Source organism: Vombatus ursinus, unplaced genomic scaffold (assembly GCF_900497805.2).
Source record: "Vombatus ursinus unplaced genomic scaffold, bare-nosed wombat genome assembly UNPS02014909.1, whole genome shotgun sequence".
NCBI lineage: Eukaryota > Metazoa > Chordata > Mammalia > Diprotodontia > Vombatidae > Vombatus > Vombatus ursinus.
In genome coordinates, this window is record NW_020954687.1 from 7,136,522 (window position 1) to 7,147,815 (window position 11,294).

General features: G+C 37.1%; 1 pseudogene; it reads right to left on the minus strand.

Annotated features, from left to right (window-relative positions):
* Positions 1-6,021: 6,021 nt before the first annotated feature.
* On the minus strand, positions 6,022-8,206 carry LOC114029063 (annotated as a pseudogene).
* Between the last annotated feature and the right edge of the window lie 3,088 nt (positions 8,207-11,294).

Consider the following 11,294-nt stretch of genomic DNA (forward strand, 5'->3'; position numbering starts at 1 on the left):
TGGAAAAACAACTGACCTAGAAAACAGATCCAAGAGAGAGAATTTAAAAATTATTGGACTGTCTGAAAGCCATGATCAAAAAAAGAGCCTAGACATCATCTTTCAAGAAATTATCAAGGAAAACTGCCCTGATATTTTAGAACCAGAGGGCAAAATAGAAATGGAAAGAATCCACTGATCACCTCCTGAAAGAGATACCCAAAGGAAAACTCCTAGGAATATTGTAGCCAAATTCCAGAATTCCCAGGTCAAGGAGAAAATATTGCAAGCAGCCAGAAAGAAACAATTCAAGTACTGTGGAAACACATACAGGATAACACAAGACTTAGCAGCTTCTACATTAAGGGACCACAGGGCATGGAATATAATATTCCAGAGGGCAAAGGAGAGAGCATTACAACCAAGAATCCCCTACCCAGCAAAACTGAGTATAATCCTTCAGGGGAAAAAATGGTCATTCAGTAAAATAGGGAACTTTCAAGCATTCTTGATGAAAAGACCAGAGCTGAAGAGAAAACTTGACTTTCAAATACAAGACTCAAGTGAAACATGAAGAGGTAAACAGGAAATAAATCATAAGAGACTTATTAAGGTTGAACTGTTTACATTCCTGCATGGAAAGATGATATTTGCAACTCATGAGAACTTTGTCAGTATTAGGGTAATTGGAGGGAAAAAATTATGTGTATGTAGATAGATAGATAGATAGATAGATAGATAGATAGATAGATTGATTGATAGATTGATAGATAGATAGATTGATAGAGGGCACAGGATGAGTTGAAGATGAAGGAATAATATCTGGAGAATAAAATGAAAGGGTGAGAAAGGATTATACTGGGAGAAGGAGAAAGAGAGAGGTAGAATGGGGTTAATTATCCCACATGAAACAGACAAGAAAAGGCTTATACAGTGGGGGGGGGAAATGGGGAAAGGTGAGAGGGAATGAGTGAATCTTATTTTCATAGGATTTGGCTTAAGGAGCAATAACATACACACTCAATTGGGTATGGAAATCTATCCTACCCTACAGGAAAATGGGGGGGGAGGAAGAAACAAGAGAACAGGGGGATGATAGAGGGGAGGGCAGATTGATGGAGGGGTAATCAGAAGCAAACACTTCTGAGGAAGGACAGGGTTAAAAGGGAGAATAGAATAAATGGGAGGCAGGATAGGATGAAAGGAAATATACTTAATTTTTTACAATATGACTACTATGGAAGTGTTTTGCATGACTACACATGTATAACCTGTATCAAGTTGCTTGCCTTCTCAATGAGGGTGGGTGGGGAAAGAGGAAGGGAGAAAATTTGTAACCCAAAGTTTTAAAAACACATGTTAAAATAATAATTGTTTTCACATACAACTGGTAAATAAGAAATACAGGAAATGGGGTATAGAAATCTATCCTGCCCTACAGGAAAATAGAAGGGGAAGGGGATAAGAGAACATAGGAAGAGATAGAAGGGAGGGCAAATTAGAGAAAAGGGTATACAGAATTCATGCCATCTTGGGGTGGGGAAGGGATGAGATGGGGAGAAAATTTGGGACTCAAAATCTTTTGGAAGTGAATGTTGAAAACTAAAAATAAATAAATAAAAATTAAAAAAAAGAACCAAAATTCAAATGCTGAACCATGAAGTATGCCCTATGTAGGGTGACTGATGAGGAAACGAAGTCAGAAAATGAGAATGAGAAAGAAAGGTAAGAGACAGCTAGAAGAGTATACTACTTCACAAGCTAAGGAAGGAAACAGTTTACTGATAGAAAGGGTGGAGAAGAAACTCTGAGATGTATTCACAGCTAATTCTTTCCTCCACCTTTCTTTCATTTATTACAAATGCCCCTACTTCTGGCCCCCTCCATTGCCTCTTCTCAGGTTCTACACTCCTTTATGTGCCCCTCTCACCTCAATGCTTTCTTCTGGTCTTGGAGCTGGTCAGATTCAGGGTTTTTTCCTATCCTGGCAATGGTGGATGTTTTCCTTACAGACATACACATAAAAGATTAAATCTTAAAGCCAATGGTTAAAGGTATAATTGTCCCTTTGGGCTTCAATGAACTACTATGGTGTTACTAGTCTGTGACATGGGTGCAAGTGGGATGGTACATAGTAGGGTGGTACATATGTCAGAATCAAGGGCTACTGAACTTGTCTTGAGTTTTGTTTTGTTTTTGCTAAGAATTGCCTTGTAGTGACTTTTTTCCGCTCTTCTTTCAGCATAATGTTCTCATTTATTTACACTTGAAGTGGGGGACCTGTGTCTTACATTACGCATACTGTATCATCTTTCTGAGAATCTCCTCTCTCCACCCCCAAACACAACCTTCTAGGTTTTTAAATAAAAATTTATTGAGTTACATTGTCCTAAACTAGGGATGGGGAACCTGTGTCCTATGCCACATGTGGCCTTATAGGTGCTTGGGTGTGGCCTTTTGACTAAGTCCAAGTTTTACAGAACAAATCCTTTTATTAAGGGAATTTGTTCTGTGAAGTTTGGATTAAGTTGAATGGCTGCACTTGAGGACCTAGAGGGCCACATGTGGCCTCGAGGCTGCAGGTTCCTCACCCCTGTCCTAAACTAAAGCCATAAATGTCATGCACTTGTTTTATGAGAAAGATTAAAGATTAAATTTCATCCTAAAAGCATGAAGATAATACAATGAGTAAAAGGCAGGAATATAGGTGAAGGTTTTTTGGTAGTAGCCATGGCTGCTATCTTGTGTTTCACTTAGTGGTCAAAAAAAAAGTCAAAGCTATCACCAGTACCCCAATAGATGTGATCACATAGTTGTGAATATTCTCTCCAGTGATACAAATCTCACCCTATCCAATGCCTTCTCATTCTGTACAACTCTTCTCTGTGACCTTGCTCATTTTTGATAATTTGGATGAATATGGATTTGTTGTTCCTTTGCCAATACTGTATGTAATACTCTAGTTTAGGATTTAGTCATGTCTGAATGCAAGGACACTCTCTACCTCTAACAATATGGGGAAAAAATGAGTAGGATGATTATAAATTCCTTGAGAGACTGGGTTATATATGTTAGCATTTCCTACAGCACCTAGACTGTGAATGATAAATGTTCAAATAGATAGAAAATGGTATAATGCAGACTTAAATAAATTATTCTTATTATCTAATATAGAAGCTGGTTAAGCATCTTCTTTGTGTAGTAAGGAAAAGAGGTAGATACATTATTTCTCTGTCCCTGCAGTTACTGATCATCACAGTCAATTCAATATCAAATTGGAGTTAAGTGCCTGGAAAATATGTAAAGTCATGACATAGGAATAGGAAATGGACTTGTGATTTCATTCATATAGAGAGCTCCTGGGTGAGGAAATGTCCTCTACCAATATAAGTCAGAACCTTCTCTGCTTCATATACCCTTGGAGTTGCTTAGTACACTGACAGGCTAAGTGCTTCCCCCAAATCTCAGAGCCAGTATGTTTCCAATACAGGCTCTGTACAAAAGTCTTCCTGGCTTCAAAGCTAGCACTCTATCCACTCTACTCTACCACCTCTCTTGAAAAAACAGAAGTCATGGAATAATGAAATATTTCTTGAATGGATGTACAGCAGGGCTTAGGAGAAAAGGGAGACTGGGCATGAAGAGAAAGAGATGAAAAATGTTGTGAAGATAGAATTGATAGTACTTAGAAATGGATTAGATGGAGGTAGGAGAAGAGAGAATGAAGAGTTGAGAATGATTCCAAGGTTAAAGACCTATACAACTGGAAGCATAGTTAATGTTAATGCTACAGTTTGTTAAATGTTCTTTTTTTTTTTTTAATTCAGGATTATACTTGTGGAAAAAGTCGTTGGGGATGTTACTTCTGCCTATCTCTCAACCAAAGGCTGGGTGCCTGCATGACAGCATTGGAGTCAGTTTAAACTGGGAGGGAATGTGAGAAATAGTTTTTTTTAAAATTTCCACAAAAGTCAAGTGGAACCTAAGGAATGCAGTCTGGGGGCTGGGTGGAAGTTGAACAAAAGAAGTCATATTAGAATAAGAACACATTCAGTGGTGAATAGACTAACCTTTAGAGGTTATTAAGGAGGTTAGATATAGATTAACATCAAAGGGGGTGATCCTAAATAAAAGCCAGGGTCCTTGAATTGTGGGGAGTGGGAGATGGAATTAGTAGTGGAGATTCATGTGGAGAAATTAGGCGCTTGGGGTAGGCTGTAACCTCTATAATACCCAGCCAATGGGGAAACAGGGGAAGGAAATTCAAATGGGGAATAGGAAATAAAAGGGTGTACACCTATGGAAACGTGTTCTCACATGTGTGCTCTCATGCATGTGGGCGCCTGGCCTTCCTAGGTCATTAATAAAACTTCTTCCTGATTCAACAATGGCTTCATGGAATTTGTGAGATAGATAACAATACTTGACTTTGTTGAATAAATTATTCTTGGACCCAAGCCCAGCTGTATTGCTCTTTGAAATATAATGTTCAAAGACCTATGGTCTTTTAGTGGAGAAACTTCTAGGTCTTGTGAAATCCTGACTATATTTCCGCAGTATTTAAATTTTTTTCTTGTTGTTTGTAATATTTTAGGAGTAGGGAAGTTAAGAATAGATAATGTATTCATTTGGGAGTCTTCAAAGACTCTCAGTCATTCAGTTAGCATTTATTAAGTGCCTATACAATGCCTGCACTGTGCTAAGTGCTGAAAATACAAAGAAAAGCAAACAAACAAAACAAACAAACAAAAAACAATCCCTGCCCCCTCAAGGAGCTCACAGTTTAACGGGAGAGACTACATGCAAATATGTACAAATGAGATATATGCAGGATAATTTGGAGATAAAATCAGAAAAAAAGGCATTTGATAATTTCATGCTATTCTTGTAGAAAAAGAAGAGATGTGATCTAGATAAAAATGTACACAAACTGATCAATTGAGAACTTGAAGAATGTCCAGTCAAACGACCATAAATGGTTTGATGTCAACTTAAGAGGATGTTTCCATTGCAGTGATCCAGATGTCTGTGTTTGATCTTGTGTTTTTAAATCTGTGTGTGTGTGTGTGTGTGTGTGTGTGTGTGTGTGTATGTGTAACATGGATAAAGACATAGCCAATTTGTTTATCAGTTTTGTAGAACACTAAGATGTGGAGTATAGCTAAAAATGCTGGATGAGTGTCAGGATCCAAAATGATCTTGACAGGGTCTGAAATTGGTCTAAATCTAATAAGATGAAATTTAATAGGTGTTATTATAAAATATTATGCTTGGATTAAAAAAGTCAACTTTGTAAGAACAAGATGGGAAAGTCGAGTTTATATCATAATTGGTCTGAAAAACATTTTGGAGAAGGACTGTGGACTACAAATTTGTTATTAATCAATAATGTGATTAGGCAGCTAAGAAAGCTAATGTTTAGTGTACAAAATTAAGTGTACAATAGTTGCACTATATTTTGCTCTGTCTAGACCCCATTTGGGGCATTGTATTTAATTCAGGGCAGCAAAATTAAGTTAGAAGGTGTACAGAGGAAGATGGTAAAGCCCTGCAAGTTTATGCTATATGAAGATTAAGAATCTAGGACGTTCATGCTAGAGAAGAGAAAACTTAGAAGACATGATAGCTTTCATTAAGTATTTGAAGTATTGTCAGACGTAAGAGGGATCAGATTTTTTTTCTGCTCATCTCCAGTAAAAAGAAGTAGGAGGAAGGAATGGAGGTTGAGAAGTAGCAAATTTTAGCTTAACATCAGGAAAAACTTCTGAACAATTAATGAAAAGATGGAAATGTATTTTATTATTTTTAAAGACCCAGGAGAATATAATAAGAGGATAAGGACACATTGTAAAAAAAAAAAAAGTTTCAAGCAAGCCTTGTAAAACTTCTGCTGTCCAAGTCTGACATATTCAGCAATAACAAAATCATCCCTATAACCTCACCTTAAAAATGTGCTCTGTTTATTCAGATACACTATACAATAGTAAGATGAAAATTTTTCATTGATATTGCACAATGACAACATTATTCAAAGTGGCACAGTTACTTCTGAGAATGACTTTTATCATATTTCATTAAATGATGTCTGTAGGATTATCACTGGTTACTAGGATATTCTGCACCTAGTTAACTCCCTTCTGTTCTTTTCTTTTCTGGTCATGGAGATAAAAGGAGTTTAGTAACTGAGGTGGAAGAATGGATCCTGTTGTTTTTACTTTCTTGGTAATATATTTTTAAAAAAAGCTTCTTTGTGGTTATTGATGAAAATTGAAGTTTCATTGTGATGTAATATTCCTGCTCTTCCAACTCAATATAATTAATTCATACTTGAAGGCAGCCAGTTTGACATTGATCAAGTTTAGTCCTCATTCCAGGACTCCATATTACAACTTCATACTCTCCTTGTAATAATCCTTATGACTTACTTATTCCTTCTACTTGTGACTTATCTGAATGCCTAGATATGCTTTGCAACTCTGTGATTTATGAACTGTGTCATTCAAATAGTTGTCCGCTACTTTGCAGTGCAAGAATACTAGCACTGATATTAAAAAGACTGTATCTAAGCTATTTAAGATTTAAATTGCAGGAAGGCTTTTGAGACACCCTGTATTTTTGAGTTTGTTTGCATACACTAAATTTAATTATATTGAAAATCAGAAGAGAAAAAAAAAAGAATTAAAGGGTTCACCAATAGTAAGCATAAAGAAAGGTACAAAATGGAAATTAGTTGGCTTGCAACAGAGAAGCTGTGGAATGAGATGAAAGAGCACATGAAAACAAAGGCTCTCATAAAGAGATTTGGGGACGAGATTTTATTTTCCCATATTTTGCTTTTGTATAATACTTGAAACTTTTTTTCACCATGTGTCCTCATCATTTCATATTCTAATAGGTTTTTAAAATAATAAAATATATTTCCTTTTTTTTTAACTGGGACTGTAAGTATAGTAGTATAGAGAGCTTTTGGTCAAAACTTCCTCTTTTTCTCTGCTACTTACAGTGTTTGAGAATTGCCTTGGGCACATAGAGGCTAAGTGAACTGCAAAAGGTCATGCTACCAGTATGCCAGGAGATGGTACTGAAACCAAGGCCTTCCTTAATCTAGGTCAACTTTCAATCTTCCATATCATGTTGCCTCTTGTTTGCATATCGTATTATACTGTATTCACAGTTCTTTTATAAATATAAAGTCATCATTTTTAATAGCAGTGGCAATTTTAATAGTTTACAACTGCGCTAAGACTTTTGGGACATTCTGTATTCTATAAAATCAAACCTTCCACCCCCTTACCAACATCTCTCTGTCCTCAAATCTTTGCTATCTGGAAATTATCTCCATCACTCTGAAACTGCTCTCTCATAGTTACTAATGACTTGTGTTGTTGTTTTGTTGTTGTTGAGTCATTTCAGTCATACCCAACTCTCTGTGACTTGGTGGGGTTTTCTTGCAAAAGGTATCGGAGTGGTTTGTCATTTCTTTCTCCAGCTCATTTTACAGATGAGGAACTGAGGCAAACAGGGTTAAGTGACTTGCCCAAGGCCACTCAACTAGTAAGTGTCTGAGGTCATATTTGAACTCAGGTCCTCCTGACTCCAGGGCCAGTATTCTATTCACTGTGCCACCTAGCTTCCCTATTAATGACCCATAGGCATAAGCAAACATCATCAGAACCAATGGCCTTTTTCAATTTCATCACTTAAAATCTCAAAAAAAGTTTTTTCTTTTTTCCTTTTTGAAAGGTTCTTCTATCCTCAAAATAATTTGGTGGACATTAGGACAGAACATTTTTTTTTCTCCAATAGTAATTCTTACAGGAAGGGAAAGTATAGAAGTTGGCTTACCATATGTTCTATGCTTTTGGGAATTGTGGCAAGAACCAAAATGTTCTGATGATCAAGAGAAACGTTTTCCAAAATGTCAAGAATTTGCTCTTGAAAGCCAATTTTTAACATCGTATCAGCTTCATTGATTACTGCTATTTTTATACCATTGAGTTCCACAAATGTTTGTTTCATTATTTCCCAAAGTATCCCAGGAGTTGCTATTATAATCTTAACATTTTATTTCCAGTGACAGAGTTGGGAAGGGAACAGCAGACATCCTACAAGCAGGACTATTTTTATGTTTGGCAAGCCATACATTAGCTCTTTAGGTTGTTTCTATCTGAATGGCTAATTTGATTCTCACAACAACCCTGAGACTTGGTGCTATTGTCGTTTTCATTTTACTGAGGCAGAAACAAAGTGACTTGCCCAGGATCATAGCTAGTTAAGTGAATGAAGCCAGATTTGAACTAAGGTCTTCCTGATGCCAGGTCCAGTGCTTTATCTACTGCATCATTTCTGTGCTCAAGGTCATCCTTTCCTCTGAGGTCCATGGGTACATCTGCTCTTTCATGGGTAGCCCAGCTTTCCTGGGACTCCAAGAAGTTCCTCTGCCCCAACCTCCCATGGGGTATGAGCTGCTCCTGGCCTTTTCACTCTCTTAGTCATTTTCTTACCCCTCCTAACATGTCATGAAGAGAAAGTCAGAGGACCAGTGTTCATATTTCATCAATGATGCTACTTGTATGTTCCTAAAAAGGTCATTTAACACCTCTGGGTTTCAGTGTCTTCATTTCTTTCTTTCTTTTTTTTGGTGAGGCAATTAGGGTTAAGTGACTTGGCCGGGGTCACACAGCTAGTAAGTGTCAAGTGTCTGAGGCTGGATTTGGACTTAGGTCCTTCTGACTCCAAGGCCAGAGCCCTATCCACTGCACTACCTTGCTGGTCCAGTGTCTTCATTTCTAAAGAAGGGGTTTGGACAAAATGGCCTTTGAGGTCCCCTCCAACTCTGTCTATGGTCCTTATAATAGCAGTAATATTAATAGTAATAGTAGAAATAGTAAGAGTAGCACTAGCAATAGCAGTAATAGCAGCAGCACCTGAGGCACCAGTCCCTGATAGTGCTACTGCTACTGCTTACTACTTTGTTAGGAGGGATCAGATATATGAGTATCCACATCTGATCAGCTGTAAAAATTTAGTTAGGGAATGTGTCCTAAAGGATGTCACATTGACCAGACAATGCCACTATTTCCTTCCATCATTCTTAGAAAAAGATGAGAAAGCTCTCTAAGATTCTTGGCAGATACATTATATTGAATAACTTACACTCACATAGCAGTTTAAAGTTTTCAAAGTGCTTCTCATGGAGGGGTTCAGAAACTGGTAGAGAAAATCAGACAGTCTCACTGACAAGAAGATGTACCCAATCAAAGGAGACATTTGTCTTGTTATTTTAATATTTGATGGACACCAGGGTACTATTTAGACTATGTATTTTTATTATAATTCATTCTTGGAATAGGACTGGACCATTTCCTTTTCTAGTGATGAGATTAAATAAATTAACAGATATAATGTTACATATATGTAGTATGCAACTTCCTTTTTTTTGTAATAAGATACAATGAGTTAACATATTTGAAGCATTTTGCAAACATTAAAGCTCCTATCTCTATATATTATCTCTTATTATTAGTAATATACCTCCTTGATGATATGTTATAGGTCATATCTCAAATGGTAACCATCATTTGCTAATATGGTGCAGCCTCCTTAACAGTATTAATTCCTTTTTCTAAAGTGCTTTCAGATTTATAAATTACTTTTTATTTTATGGATAAGGAAACTGATACTCAAAAATGTGAAGTGACTTGGTCAGAATAATACAGCTAGCAAGTGCCATATGTTGCTCCCCCCAATATTCATTCTCCCTTTTCAGTGTACACACTCACTTGGCATTTGTGTCATATATTTAGCATTTGTTTGGCAAGGAGATCATGCCTTTTCGGCTGACATTTCCTGGGCTTTATTGACCTCATTGTAGAGACACTTTTGCCACCATTTAAGCTACTCTAAAATATTGTAGTAAATAAAGCCATTTTTTTCTTTCATCTATTTCCTCTTGTTAGAGGTAAATGCTTATTTAAATATGTATGGTTGGAACTAATGTTGGTGCTGGACTTAGAGCCAGGAAGATTTGAGCTCAACTCCTACCTTAAACACTTCCTAGGTATGCAACCCTGGGCAAGTCACTTAACCCCTGTCAGCCTCAGTTTCTTCAAACTATAAAATGGGGTTAACAATGCACCTACCTCACCAGTTTGCTAAAGGAATCAACCAAGATAATATTTGTAAAGTACTTGCAAACCTTAAAGCACTATGAAAATGGTACCTGTTTTTTAATTCCAACTTTCTTCTTGAAGAAAGTATTCATGCCTTAGTAGTATGAATCTTTTGAGTAGCAGCAAGTCTTCATTTTTTAAACCCAAATCACATTTTCCAACCTATTTTTCACTATCCTTTTCTGTGACCAACTTTGAATTGAAGTAATAAAGACATGAATTGTTGTTGTTGTGTGCCCTTTGTTTTTTTTAAATTTATTTATTTTTAGTTTTCAGCATTCACTTCCACAAGATTTTGAGTTCTAAATTTTCTCCCCATCTAGCCCCTTCCTTCACCCTAAGAGGGCATGTATTCTGAATACCCAGTACTTCTCCTAATCTACCCTCCCTTTTATCTCTCCCCCCTTCTTTTATCCCCTTCCCCTTCAATTTTCCTGTAGGGCAGAATAGATTTCTACACCACATTTCCTGTATTTCTATTTCCCAGTTGCATGTGAAAACAATTATTTAAACACATGTTTTCAAAATTTTGGGGTCCATATTTTCTCCCTTCCTCCCTCCTCACCCACCCTCATTGAAAAGGCAAGCAACTCAATACAGGTTATACATGTGTAGTTATGCAAAACACTTCCATAGTAGGCATGTTGTGAAAAGCTTACTATTTTTCCCTTAATCCTATCCCACCCCCCTTTTATTCTATTCTCTCTTTTGACCCTGTCCCTTCTCAGAAGTATTTGCTTCTGATTACCCTCTCCCCCAATCTGCCCTCCCCTCTATCATCCCCCTGCTCTCTTGTCCCCTTCCCCTCCCCCCCATTTTCCTGTAGGGTAAAATAAATTTCCATATCCAATTCAGTGTGTATGTTATCCCCTCCTTAAGCCAAATCCTATGAGAATAATATTCACTTATTCCCCCTCACCTTCTCCTACTTCCCCTCACTTGCCTTCTACTGTAAAAGCCTGTTTTTATCCGTTTTATGTGAGATACTTTACCCCATTCTACCTCTCCCTTTCTCCTTCTCCCAGTATAATTCTCTCTCACCCTTTCATTTTATTCTCCAGATATCACCCCTTCATCTTCATCTCACCCTGTGCCCTCTATCTATCTATCTATCTATCTATCTATCTATCTATCTATCTATCT